Raw genomic sequence first — 15,226 nt, forward strand, 5'->3', positions numbered from 1 at the left:
TCTTGACTAATTTAAGACATGTATACCTATAACCACTAATACTCCCAACCAGCACAGCTTAAGATACTTCACAGTAGAAAACATTTTGGATAAGAGTGAGATTAATTTTTAGCTTTAAAAGGAAAAGTTTGTTCGAAACTAGAATAAGAGCTGTATACTGAACTCACAACTGGTTCTACTCAGGACACATGGAATCCCTGTCCACAGACACGACCACAGGTAAACAGCACACATGCGTATGTGTTATGCACACGCAAGCGGAGAGTACAATTTTCACATCCTAAATAACTTTGACAAACAATCATGTTTAATGAACAATATATCATTTTTAAACTGACCTTAAGAGATATAGTCATTTTTATTTATTTATTCTTCCATGAAAAATATCTCAAAGTTTATAATAAAATAAGAAAGGGCACAGAGTTGAAAGTATCAGAAATACCTTTACAGCAATTCAGAAATTGAAACAGTCATTCTGAAAAGCGAAGCATGTGGGAATCGCTGATGGCCCACGTCAGTGAGGGCTGTGCTTGTCTGCCAGTTCAGTTAGTGTCATAATGAAAGAGAAGTTCAGTTCCTTCCCTCTGTTGGGACTTATTTAAATATGGAGGTCTCAAAAGTATAGGCATCCTCCCTGCATAAAGCTGTACAACAAAGTCCTCCCTAGCCCAACTCCCAACAATTTCCCCTCCCCGCAGAATTAATCACCTAAGCGTTTTCCCACTACCGCCCCAGGAAGGAGACATATAACCTTCTATTTTAATAATCTTGTCATTTCTTTCCCTCCCCCCAAAGTGAGAGCTTTGAGAGAAGGCAGGCGCTGTAGCTTGCAGAAAAATGTCGATAATAATTGAGGATAATGATAGTAAAACAAGAAGCACTGAGTCCTGCCCTACTTGAATCCACCCCATTCCACCCCACACCCGCAGCATCCAGGTGGGTGCAGGGGGAGTGCACCTTCCCAGGAGATGTTGCACCTGCCTGCGGCCAGCTGCAGCATCTGCCCTGTAACCAGGCCACTCTCTGTACCTGGGAGCTACAGGCAAGTTGCTTTTTCCACGGTGGTGACATTTCCTTCTTTCTTGGCTGTCAGAATTGGAGGCTGTTCGGTTCCCAGTCCTCGTGCTCTGGAATAAGAGGAAGAAAGATGTTGTGTATGCAGCTGAAGGGTGCAGCTTCAGCCCGAGCAAGATTTTTTTTTTTTTTTACTTGAAATGGTCAGATTTAACAACTACAATGCTTACTTTCATTATAATCACTAGAGCTTACTTTCATTATAATCATTATTTGTAACCCACCCCATGTTAAACAGGGGTAAGATCTCTCTTTTTAAAAAGGTATATAATACCAAGGTATGAACTAAATCAGTGAGCAAATAGCAGAAAAGAGGAAACAACTATACACAAATAAAATACATCCAGTGGGAGGCTAATAAAACAGATTAGATGGAATTCCTAATATGCTTTCAGATGACAAGTACGGTCTTTGCTAACATTGCTATTGCACACTGAAATGCCAACATCACGCTGCAAACTAAAGAAATGAAGATGGAAAGATTAGCAATTTAGCTCTCGGTCCCCTTGTGATTCTAAGTACTGACTAGATACTTTGCAATCATTGAAAAGAGACAAGGTTTTTGTGGATGGAGGACAGCTGGAATTCCCTGCACCCTTCTCTGAAGCAGCAGCCATGGGGAGGCTACACTTCATTGGTCCAGGGCAGGCTAGGATGTCCAGGTCAGGAGGGGACAGGGCTGGCTCTGTCAGGTAAAACCCTCCTTCCAGAAGTTCCACCTAGATTGAAGCTCCTTGTTTCTAAAATTTACCGAACATGAGTCATATGTATTTATCTACTAATATGTGTGTCCTCAAGAGGCCCTAAAAGTAAAAACTCGAAGACCACCCCTTTGCCTCTTACCAAAATAAGTGGTTTCATGACCAAATCAGCTTGGCAATCCTGGACAATTTATCAGTTAGCATCTCCTCATTGGAATTTTGGTTTGTTGTTGTTGTTGTTTTAGGTGGAGTCTCATTCTGCTACTTTGGGTAGAAAGCCATGGTATCACAGCTCACAGTTACCTTGAACTCTTGGGCTCAAGCAATCCTCTCACCTTGGCCTCCCAAGTAGCTGGATCTACTGGCAACTGCCACAATGCCCAGCTAGTTTTTCTATTTCTAGAGATGGGGAAAGGGGGGTTCTCAGTCTTACTCAGGCTGGTCTTGAACTGCTGAGCTTAGGCGATCTATGTGCCTCTGGCTCCCAGAGTGCTGGGACTATAGGCATGAGCCACATGCCCAGCCCTCTGGCCATTTTTTCAAAGATCACACTTGCCTTAGAGCAGTGGTTCTCAACCTGTGGATCATGACCCACAGGAACTGTATTAAAGGGCCATGGCATTAGGAAGGTTGAGACCCACTGCCTTAGAGGCTCACCGCTCTCTACTGACACACTTTGGTATGTGAAAAGTATATCCAAAGTCTCGTAGGTACAGTGATGCCGAGAGAGCATGGAGTATAAATCCACAAAGCCCTGGCTGTGTCTCAGCTCCATCACAGCTAAATCTCCTGTGCCTTGGCCCAGTGATCTACCCTTTCCTCAGCTCATTTCTTTTTTTCTATAAAATGTGGGTAATAGTATTACTCATGCCAGATCATAAGGGATTGGGGGTTGGGTATATAGGTGTCTCCTGCATGGTAGGTGATAATCTAATGTGCATCATTCCCTACTTAGGCCTTCTATGACCTTATTTCGCCACATCTGGGAAGAGAATGTTCTCAACCCCTACATGCCTGGAAATGGAAATCAGATTCCCTTTGTGAACTTCCTTGGTGCTCAAACCATGGCAGTTGATAACAGACTTCTGAGTTAATTAACAAAGTGAGTCCATTTCAACCATGTAAATATTTGAGCCTATTCTTTTAAGTTACACAAATGATTGGGCTTTTTCCAATAAAAAACAGAAATTATCTTCTGGTTGCAAGTCTTTGAGTAAATGATACAATGTCCAAACCTACACAGACATACACACAAACACCCCTCCACCCTCGGTCACCATGGCCACTATCAGTATAAGGTTCCAAGACACCAGAACTAGGAAAACTAGTCCCTGGGAGGCCATGTGAATGTGGATAGCCAGAGGGTCAGCCCCGTCAGGGTTCTTTGGGGAAACTCCAGAATCAAATGCAATATCTGCTCCCCGGCCAAAAGGCCAGAAGCAAAACTGCAATGCAGGTTGTCAGACAGAGGGCTCAGGCCGGTGTGGGGTGTGATGGACCGAGACCAAGTCTGCTCCAAGGTATAGGAGGGTCCTGGCTGATCTCCAAACATCTGCAGTGGTTTTTGGAGCTACTCAAATGCCAGAGGCAGAACAGGCCATCAGAGAGCCTGTGTGCTCATTTGTGCTCATTTATTTGTGAGCCTAATTAAACCGGAATCTTCGTCTAATACTTTTGTATCTGCCTCTGTGTCTGTATCTGTGTCTGTGTGACTGGGTGTGCATTTGGGATACAATAATCCTCCGGAGTGAGTGTGTTTTGTGCCGAAGGCCACATGGAGTGTGAGTAGCGCAGATTTCCTGAGATACACTCAGGCGTGTTCTCACAGTAGTGTTGCTAGAGAACCCAGGACGCTTTGGCTGGAAACATGTAACGTCATTGTTTTAGGAATGTAAGTTTTTAGGCAAGACTGCCCAGCCTGTCTTCCATCATCCCTTTACCCCCTTGGCACCAAAGACCATAAATAAAGCTCCCACTATGTGCTGCTCTGCCACCGTGAATGCCACAGGCCATACCTTTCCTGTGTGTCTCATCAACACCCTCCTGCCTTCTCCCTCCTGCCTCCATGAAGGTCCCAGTGGATGGCAGAGCAGCTCTGCACACTCTCCTGATGCTAATAACAGCTCACTGGCCATGCTATTGGGCTCATCGTCCCCCCTCGAGAGCCTGGGGTGAAGGACTCCTCACTTTAACATGGTCATTTCTGTTCTGATCCATCACTGTCCTTCAGATCAGCCAGTGTTAGAACCTAAAAAATTCTACCTAAAACGGAGGATTTTTGCCAGTGCTTTCTGGAACTATTCAGAGCTGAAAGAACAAGGGTACCCAGGGCAGCGTGGCTGGCAGAGATGACAGCAAGGCAGGGCAGACAGAGAGAGGCCCTCTGGCAAGGCTGGGGGATGCAGAGAAGGAAACTAATTCATGGGTACAGGATCCTGACATGCTGTGTGTGTGCTCTTGGCTTATCTAGGTGACAGAGGGCTGGGCTGGGAGCTGGGGACCTCTCCTCTGCTCCGGCAGCTCTGGCTGGACTACACAAAATTAATGGGCCTTCACTTTTCCATTTGCAGCATGAGAATGGTAAAAAGAACAGAGTCTGGCAGTCAGGTTAGGGGTCAGTACAAAGTCAGACCTCTGAGCGGATGATCCAGGGCCTCAAGGAGACAAACTGTAAAGCCCAGACGTGTTCCCTGTTGACAACCCCCTCTCAGCTCCCACTAGGGGCTGTGCTTATGAGTTTCGCCCTTGGGCTCCCATGATCAGGCTTCCACCCCCATTAGCTCTGTGGCTTTGGGGCAGTTGCTTAATCTCAGAAAGCTTAGTGTCTTCATTCCCAAAAAGAAACACATAGAATGATCGACCTCTTAAGATTGCTGTATTAAGCCTTACTCTTTGAGCCTTGTATGTAGTTAAGGTACTGCCAGTGGCCACGGAGATTACTTTTGTCTACAGAACGCGATGGAAGTTCAAGGCATCTTGCACTTTGGTGGCCCCATATCATCACACCGGCTAACCAGTTACCATGTAATCATTTCTACACGATTAGAAATGACCGTTTGTAAGAATTATATTGACATGCTATTAAATGTCTTAACACAACAATTATGAGAAAGACATGATGGCTATGTTAGCCAGTTGGATGAGAGTTTTCCAAACTGCATATGGAAGCAACACACTGTATCCTATGATAGAATTAATGTACACAATTATGATCTAATAAAAAATAAATTAAAAAAAACCAGTGGCTGAAACCAACCACTTGGCATTTATAGATACAATATCAATTTCTTACAGACTTTTTAGAAACTGATTTGGCTCTATTTGGCTCTGGGAGAGAGTTAAATTTCACTTTCAAAAAAAAAAAAGAGTTGGGAAGTCCTCAGAATGATTTATGAATAGGTCTCTGATGCCTAAAATCTCATTTTCTTTAGTGCATTTGTCAAAAGATTTACCCACATGCCTGAGTAGGACGTGGTTGGTATAACCCCCTCAGTCTCCCAGACAGGATGGGGGAGTCTCTTCACTGACACTTTCCCTTGGCAGGTCTTAGGATGATCATATTTGACTGATGTGTTGGTGTTCTCCCTTTAACTTGGGCACTATGAACTCTATATCCTGTTTTACCTCACTGCATATTAATGCTTGGGTCTTCATGTGCAGATGGACTGACACCATAAAACTCAGCTCCGTCAGCCAATTAGGATTCATCTGACAAGCGACACTTTCTCTTTTGTGTGCTAATCTGAGAATGGTGAAAAGACAGCATCTTGTTTGCCTTTCCAAAAATATACCCCCACAGAATAGAAATTGCATACGCTTTTGCTGGCTTAAGCGTAATATAGATTTATTATATGGGGAAGATAGATGAGAGGGTTTTTTTTAACATACTGTGAAGTGTTGAAATTATTTACTGTTCTCATTATCATTAGGAAGCAGGCGTTGTCTGATCTCTCTCTCTCCGTTTTTTATGCTGAAACTCCATTATAAGATTCATAATTTTTAAACATGGCCCGTTCCTGCTTGGAATCCCCACGTGGTACTGGAAGTCGTACTGCCTTCCCCAAAGCATCCTTGAAAAGTTGACACAATGCTTTCTAAAACGAAGTGAGCATTGAGTCCTGAACTAAGTAGACGCTGCTTAGAAGAATATTTAGACAGAAACGACTGCTGAATTTATGGAGTGTGAACATTTGAAGTAAAAATTCAAATCCTCACCTTTGGGGTCACGGTGATTAATTTCCATTCCAAATGTAACTCTTCTTGTAGGCAAGAAAACCAGTAAATATTCCCGGGTGACCAACAACCCTGTGAGCTGTCGGCAGAATTAATAAAGCTGTCAGGATTTCGTTGGGATACTCCACTCTCCCTGCATGTCATTTAATTGTGAAGTGTAAATATGCACATGGTGTGTCGAGAAGACTAAATAGATTCGTCTTTAGGGCTTCAGCTCCTGTTTCTGTGCTCACCAATTTTGATTAAATTAAGGGAGAACATTTTGATACAAAAATATATAAAATGTACATGGTTTTGCAGGAGGAGGACTTGCTTTGTTTATACAGCCTAAGTATCTAGGGAGAAATATATTTTTTTCTAATATGCAACTTTGGATAATATAAAATGTTCTGTATATGAGACTGTGCTCACAGCTTGGGAGAATTTGGGGGAAATACTCCTGGCAAGAAAACTGTTTTTAAGAAGGGAAAGTTGAAACTCCAGGAGCAGAGGGAAAACAGAATACGACTTTATGTTTCTCGCATTTTAAAATATGCAGCTTCTCAGGCTGACTCACAGTCCAAGTGAGACCTCTCTCCGCAGAGTCTGAGTACACTGACGAGGGGCGGGGGCATATGGATTGAATGAGAAAGCTCTGGTTATGTCAGGATCAAGTTCAATTCTTCAAAGCAATGCTTTCACTACTACTGAGACACATTTAGAAGTGTCCTTTACTGTGTGAACTTGGGGCTGAACTGATATGTATCAGCAGAGACAAGAATGAGTCAGTGTTTTGTGGCTGTCCACATGGTATTTGCTTTGAAACAGTCAAGGGAGAGCTGTCTTTTAAAAAAGAGTAAATGTGTGAGTGGTTGTGATTGAACGTTTTGAAAACCCAAGTGTTGTGGGTTTGCTGTTGTTTTATCTTGTTACTTCACTCTGAGCATCAGCTGGGGTAGGTTTCTAAGTTGTGTTTACTTACCAGTCAGCATATGCTCTGTGTCCTTACAGATATTATAAAATTAAATTCAAGCAAAAAGTAGTATTATTATTCCTATTTTGAAAGAGATGAATATTGTGATTCATAGGTACTAAGATGTCTAAGAAGTTGACTCTGAGCCACAGGAGGAGGCAGCTTTTCCTGGCAAAGATGGGGCTGGGGGGAGAATTGTCAATGCAGGCCCACCTAACACATGCTTAAGTTCGCACTAGCTGTTCATTCATGTTCCTTTCTCCTTTGTTAATGCGGATACATTTCCCACAAAGTCAAAGTCTAGGGTGGAATCAGAACAGGTGGTACACACCAACCCCTGCCCATTCAGTTCCTGCCTCCATCCCTTGCACCATGAAGGGCTGAAGTGACATTTCTAGTGACCACATCTCTGTCCCACTGATAGGAATCAGAAGGGACAGTGAAAATAGGGCACTGGAGAAAAAGGGGGAGAGAGGGTAGGGCATAGTCAGCAAACCAGGAAAATCCCCGCCAGGCAGTTTCATAACCACCACAGAGGGCTCTCCTGACTTATGCAGCCATTGGTCCCTAGCTTTTGCTGGGCAGGACAGAACAGGGAGAAGGATTCCCCCTCCCCCAAGGGGACTGGGCAATAAAAGCCAATCAACAGCAGGCAGCCACAACCACTAGATTTAAAGGAACCAATCAGTGTAAGCCAACTAGTTTTAAAGGAACCAATCAGTGTTTGCCAGCAAGTTAGGGCGGGTAGATAAGGTTTTAAAGCCTCTGTATAACAAAGTAGCAGTGGCAACCCTATTCTGGTCCCCTTCCCTTATACTAAAGGCTTTCCTATCTGTCCACTATAAACTATCACTTTCTCTTACCTATGGTTGTTGAATTCGTTCTTAGATTCATGAGACCAAGAATCTGGCAAGAAGAAGAGAAATTATCACCAGGAGTGCCGCACTGGACTTGTGGCCTGGCCCATTTCCCTGGGAGAGTCCTTTGCAAGCCCCAGAAATAGAATCCCGGGCCCCTGGAACGCTATCTAGACTGAAGTGAGAGGGGTGGGATTAGATTGGTGGCAGGCTCCGAGTGAGCTCATCACCTGCCAGAGCATCATTTAGGGGCCTGGTGTGAGGGGCAGGGGAAACAAAGGAAAACAAGAGCCAGAGCAGGGGCCCTGTAAAGCAAGGAGCCCCAGAGGGGCCTCCTATCCTGGCCTAAGGGACATACTACAGCTTGGAAGTTGGCCATTGAAAGGAATTAAATTCAAATCGAGATGAAATTCAATTAAGACCAGGGAACCCCAAAACTGATATTTTATCCACTCTACTGATTTCTTAGTGTTTTAAATAAAAAATATAAGAAAAAAGAAAAAGGTGACCCTGACTACCTATTTCAGGAATCTTTTTCATAGAAACAAAATCAAAGATTTCAGGAGTCAGACTTCAGTGTAGCACCCCTGGAGCCCTTCACGCCCTTAAGAAGTAGCCACAGGTCCCAAATCACAGCCTCTATTTAGCTGAGCTACAGTTTTTTCTTTGGGGTCTTCCCGAATTGGGCCTTAGAGCACCCCAGGAGCGCTTATCTGCTGGTATTGCTGAAGATAAGATATTCAAGGCTCTGCCGATTCCCCAGCTGTGCTTCCACTGAGTGGTGGGAGCTTTGGGAGGCTTTCTGTTTGCAATCACTGGGAAAGGGAGGCCCTGATAAGAGCCAGGGAGAAGGCTTTTTCTCATTGGTAGTCTGAGCAGGGAAATTGATAAGAGAGGAAAGCCTCTGCTGACTGACCCCCAAAGCAAATGCAGACTGAACAAAAGGAAGCTCTGAATATAGGAAGATAAGGCAGTTGCACAATCGGTAGCCGGCTATAGGATATCTATCCCTTCAAGTCACAGCCTTATCCTACAACCTGCAATGGAGCGGAAAACCATTTTTTTAAATGTATAATAAAAAAGAGTAGTAAGATTTCATCAGATAAAATAGGTCAAAACATCCAATCAGAAAGAAAATAAAGTAAAAATGTAAGTCAACTAGAAAACTGGACATTGTTTGGTGAGATAGATATCCTAGTTACTCACATCATGCTGCTGGGTGTTAATGAGGATGACCCAGTGGTGGAACAGAGGAAGTACAATTGTAATATGTTTTTAAAAGTAAATAAGATAAACTACAAGGAAAGGAGATAACACTACATAATTTTTATTAATTCTTTGCTGTGTACATTAATGCAATCATGGGGTACATGTGCTGGTGTAATTTTTAAAAATCAGATGTCAGACTTCTCAGAAAAGAACATGGTATTGTTACCATATAAAGACCACGAGTCCCTGGTCACAAGAACACACCTTTGTGAGAGACTGTGGGGAAGGTGAAATGACCAATGTCAAGTCCCAGGTCAGGGCCAGGCGAGAGGTGACTGTGTAGCACACTACCCTGGGCTTATTGGCCTTATACCTGGAAACAGCACAGGTCACATTTGTCCAACAAACAGAGTATTAGAGTTCCGTAAGTTTTGAAGGAGGAGAATGAGAATGCCCACTGAGTGTGTGATTTGGTAATTTTAAGTTTATAACTTAAACAACTTTGTGTGTACGTGTGTTTAAAACCAAAACAAAATGTCACCACATCTAAATTTCTTTCCTTCTTCTTGTTTTTTTTTTTTTGTTTGTTTGTTTGTTTGTTTGAGACAGAGTCTCATTCTGTCACCCTGGACAGAGTGCCATGGCAATGTTATAGCTCACAGCAACCTCAAACTCTTGGGTTCCGGAGATCCTCTTGCCTCAGACCCCCAAGTAGCTGGGACCATAGGCACCCCTTACTAAATCCAGCTTAATTTTCTATCTTTAGTAGAGATGGAGTCTAGCTCTTGCTCAGGGTGGTCTCAAACTCCTGAGCTCCAGAAACCCACCTGCTTCAGCCTCCCAGAGTGCCACATCAAAATTTCTCGCCAAAAATTTCTTACCAAAAAAGCCATATCATATGTTTGCATTCAAAAAAACCCAAAACCATTTAAATAGTCACATCAAAGTTACTGAATCAGAATGCCAAACCTGTTCTACTCCCACTAATTCTCCCTCTATTAGAAAACGTATACTTACTACACTATTTACTCCCGTATCTGAGTTCCAATGTTATGGTTATCAACACCATGAATGGGGTTTCCTGACTGCTGGATCATGGCAAGGAATGGGTTACTTATTGACCCATTGATTTGTTCAGCCCTTGGAGCTGCTGAGTTTGGCCCCAACAGAACCCTTGTCCCTGTGGCCACAAGTAATCTCTTACTGGATTGTCTGAGTATAATCAGAATAATCAAAGTGCTCTGGTTTGAAAAATGTTGGGAAACACAGGCAGGTTACTTTAGAAAAAGGAAAGATGAAAAGTTTGAATAAATCAGAGAAAATGTATGGAGGAGGTAAGTTTTATAGTCTTGGGAGGAACCTAAACTTTAAAATTAAAGAGGAAAAGAATAGATTTCACAAGAGGAGAATCACAGGAGATACAATTAAAAGAAGAGGATTATTAAGTGTGAAGGAAATAGCAGGGGTGGCCAAAGTCCTCAGGCCAGAAGACCACAACTGAGGCCTATTCTGTGGGCACAGAGGCCCCGGGGTGGGGTGGGGTGGGGGTGTGTGACTAGGATGGGTGAAGGAGGGGCGTCTCCCCACAACGATGTGATGGTTGGATCTTGGGGGTTGGAGAAATGCATTGTTTAAGAGCATGTGAGATGGGAGGAGAAAAAAATGAAGTCAGGGAAACCTGACTGATTCAGGTCTCTCTGAAGATAGATACAGCTTTAGTTTTCATCTTCGTTTCAAATTGGCTTCATGTATTTCTAAAAAAAAATTGTTTTCTGCTGGAGAAATTCCTCTTGGTTTTGTTTTTAGGTTTTAATTGTGAATGCCTGTGATATAAACTTATTTTTCTTGTCTTGAGACTTTAGTATAGATAACTGTCATCAAAAATTTAACAGAGAAGAAGCTTACTTCTGAGATATTTTTAGTCTTCCGATTCCTGATCTGGACTTCCCGTTTTTTTCTTTTCTTTAGTTCTGATAAGATGGACTACTTTGGCTTATAAAGCAGGTACATTTTCTGGCAATAAACTTTACTTTTAAATATGTTATAAAAGTGGATTGAATGGCCTTTGATAAGAACTAGCTGTAGCATGTATATACTAGACATTTTTATACAGAATGTGCTTACAGAAAGGGAATCTGAAGGCTGAGAACTTTGCAAAAACCATCTGCTCTCTCTGCCACCTTTCCAGAGGAGGGCAGAAGAGAAAGAGACAGCATGTTAAATCCTAGAATTTTAGAGTCAAAATGATGAATGTAACCTTGGCTTCATAATTGCATAGAAGAGGAAGCAGGAATGGGTGAATTAAATAAATTTTAATATAACTTCCTCATCATTTATTAGCTGTGTGTTGGTCAAATTGCTTCAGTTCTTAGAGACTGTTTCTTGTAAAATTAGATAGTAGTATCCACCTTGCAGAAATGCAGGAATAATTAAATGGCATGGTGTATACAAAACATCAGTCATAAAGTAAGTGTTTGAAAAATCATACCCATATGCTATTTTTTTATTAATGTTATTTTTACAAAAATTAATTTGGAACAAAACAGCATAAATTACTACGTTCTAATTTGGTGAAGTAAATATTCAATGCACAAAAGAGCTAAAAACTGTCACTAAGTATTGAGTGAGCAAATGCATGACCCTGGAGGTCATCTGCTCATAAATTTTACTTAGCTCTTGACCTTGCTCTCCAAAGGGAAGTGTTAAAATATATCAAGAGTGGTAGCAGTCTCGATTCTCATACCTACTTAAGTGCATGCTTAAGAAAGACATTTACATTTTCTGGCTAAAAGATCTGTATTAAATAAGAGAAAATAGGCAAGCCACCCAGTGTAACACCTCTGACATGTCACAAGCTCTGTAAGCCTTGGTCCCATCTTCTCATCCCTTCTGTAATGTTAGAATGCTACCAGACTTCTTTGCTTTCCAGGGTTATTTTGGGTTCAAAGGATACTGTGGGGGATATAGTGGGAGACACTATATAACAAAAAGCAATTACGAAAGATTGGTAATCTGGCATAGCTCAAAGGATGAATAGAGGACACCCCAATAGCTTGAGAAAGATGGGCTTCCAGATCCCCCAGTACTGAGTATGTGCTTGCTTCCTTATTTAATCTGGCAGTGTCGGGCCTGAGACTTGAAGTTTTTTCTCAATGCTATAATCGTTTTCTCCCTCACCCTCCTCTGATGGTTAGAATTACTGGCCAGAGCAATCCAGATCGCTGTTCTCCCAGGACAGAAAAGATACAAAATGTATTTTCATGGTTACCATGCTTGCCTACTTGCTCTGTAGAAGAACAAAGGGAGTGGCCCCCTTACCTCCAGCCTGCCAAGTTGTGAACCCCAGTGCACGTGAGCGTGACTACTACAGAGCATGGTGCCTCAGACCCCAGAGGGAGTCACAAGGGCACCACTTGCAATATCTCCCCGGTAATAAAAGTCTGTGCTCTTTATAAATGCCTTCTTTTCTTCACAGTGACCCTCTTCATAGTAACATTATTTATACCAATTTTTAAATGTTGACACAACATTTAAGCTCAGAAAGGGTAAGTAACTTGACCAAATGTGTGTCCAGTTAGCAGAAAAGCTGAAGGTGTACAAATCTGTGTGATTCCAGACATGTAGGGTGGCATTGGCCAACTGAAATAGATATCAAGTTACAAGTACAATTTTAAATATTCTAATAGCTTTATTTAAAAAGCAAAAAGGGATGGGCAGCGCCAGTGGCTCCAGGAGTAGGGTGCTAGCCCCATATGCCAGAGGTGGCAGGTTCAAACCCAGCCCCCACTAAAAACTACAAAAAAAAAAAAAAAAAAGGAAAATGACATCAGTTTAATAATACATTCAAACCAATTTCTCAAAATATAATCAATATGTACTAATACAAAAATGTTAATCAGAGAGGCCTTTTTAAATTAAATCTTTAAAACTCAGTGTGTATGTTACATCAATCACACTTTTTTTTTCTTGAGACACAGTCTTACTCTGTTGCCCTGGCTAGAGTGCCATGGCCTCATAGCTCACAGCAACCTCAGTGGGTGGGAGCAATTCTCCTGCCTCAGCCTCCCAAGTAGCTGGGACTATAGGTGCCCACCACAATACTCACCTAGGTTTTCTTTTTTTTTGCAGATTTTGGCCAAGGCCAGGCTTGAAACTGCCACCTCCAGCATATGGGGCCCAATGCCCTACTCCTTCGAGCCACAGGCACTGCCCCTAGTTTTTCTATTTTTAGTAGAGATGGGGGTCTCACCTTATTCCAGCAAGTCTTAAACTCCTGCATCAAGCTACCCTCTTCCCTCAGCTTCCCAGATTTCTAGGATTAAAGGTGTGATCCACACACCTGGCCCCAGCACACATCTTGATTTGGGCTACCCATAAATCAGATATTCGACAGCCACACACTGGACAGTCACCTTGCTAGCAATCTCCCCTTTTAACACAGTTCACACACAACATCTAAGGTACAGGCTACCCTTTAATTTTCTAATGCTTGTAGCAATTTTAGAGGAACAAAAGAAACAAAATGTCCTCTCTTCGTGCATTTTTCCTGGATTTCCCCCGGTTTTCAGTGTCGAAATCTCCCTGTCAAAACATGCATTCCACCTCCATGGGCCTCAACTACTCTGTCTACTCAGCTGTAGTACCATGCCTGCTTATGAAGCTCAGATTCCAGGATGCTCACATTTTGATCTAAATTTCTACTTTTAAATACAGCACCACAAAAAGTGCTGCCTGAGCCTGGATCCTGCCTCGTTACTGGCATGACGTTCCCATCGTCTCCCAGCTGCTGGTGCCTCTTCTTGACAGATTTTTGTCTATTTCAATTTCTGACCCATTGTTTCTTCCTAACCTCTGGTCACTGGATAATCAATGCCTAATCTCTCTTCCTCTAGTCAACCTGCTTCTTGATCCCCTGTCTCTCTTACACCCTAAGAAAAGCACCTCTTTATTATGGTTTTTCCAACATTGCAATGGACAACAACTTGCTTGACTTGGATGATTACTCATTCTGGCCTGTGAGCCCAACTGCTCATGGTGTGTGTTGCTCGCTCACTGAGTTTCAGACCTGCCCATTCTACAAGATGTGAATTTCATTAGACGCTCCGCGGGGACCCACCAGGGACTCCACGCTTAAACCTGGCAATCAGGCTTTCTCCTTGCTTGGTTTCCTCATGTGACTCTTAGTCCTCTTGCCAAGGTTTGCTGCCAAAGGAACTTTCTACTGCTGCCAATTAGGAAAGATTTTTCCCCCCTTAATTTCAAAGGCTGTGAGTTTTCTCAGAAATAAACTTAGCATTCTTGTTCTGCAAACTTCACACTGAAACATTCTGTGCTCCTGGGAAATATTTTAAGAGCCACAAAAGCCAAAGGTATATGGAACAACTTCTTAAATAAGAGTTTCCCCATGGATTTAGATTTATCTGGTATGGTAAAAGCTAAGTTTGAAGTTACAAGTACAGGGGAACTAGGAAATAAAGAGGAAATAAAGAGGACATGTCAGGCACCTCTCAGATAGGAAATGATTCAAAACAAAAGACCCTAACAAGCAAGATTCTATGCCTGAATTTACTTAAAAGAAAGACTGACTTATCCAGTTAAAAACCTAATCAAGAAAATAAAGTGCATCAGTCTCTCTCCTAGATGCCATTTATGCAAATATGTGCCTTGATTTATTTAAATTATATCCTCATCTAATAGTTGTCAAAATATTAATCCATCAGAGTCACAGTCTGTCCATATTTGGATGATGGACCCAAACTTCCAACATTCTGAGTTTGGAGTGAAAACTGCTTTCCTGTTCAGGACATTTAGGTATTTTAACAAAGCTGAAAACTATTAATCTTAGTTAAATAGATAGCAAGTTCTTTCCCAAAAAATTCATCAACAAATAGGCCTTTACTATTATTCTTCTCCGGGATGGTTAAGGAAAATCTTACTTTGGGGAGTTATTTTGGGTATTACATTTTTAAAGGGTAACACAGGCCAATGCGTGTGTTCTCAGGGCGAAAGCACGGGAAGAGTAAGGACATAAAAAATGAGTCACAACGAAAACGGGTGAAAAATGCTGTAGATGTGCAACCCGAAGGCTGTTATTTTGGTAGGTTTAGAAGAAGATGAAATGTGAATCGCAGACAAGAACAAAGAGCCATCAAGAAAGGGGCGTTCAGGAAACATCGGCAGGTTGGAACACCTCCTGCTGG

General features: G+C 42.3%; 1 protein-coding gene across 1 annotated transcript in view; it reads left to right on the top strand.

The window, feature by feature from the left end:
* CNTNAP5 (contactin associated protein like 5) overlaps positions 1–15,226 on the top strand; it is an 801,226-nt gene that overhangs the window by 207,805 nt on the left and 578,195 nt on the right. The gene's annotated exons all lie outside the window — the stretch shown is intronic.

The sequence above is a fragment of the Otolemur garnettii genome, unplaced genomic scaffold (assembly GCF_000181295.1).
Source record: "Otolemur garnettii isolate 467f Iridium unplaced genomic scaffold, OtoGar3 scaffold00059, whole genome shotgun sequence".
Taxonomy (NCBI): Eukaryota; Metazoa; Chordata; class Mammalia; order Primates; family Galagidae; genus Otolemur; species Otolemur garnettii.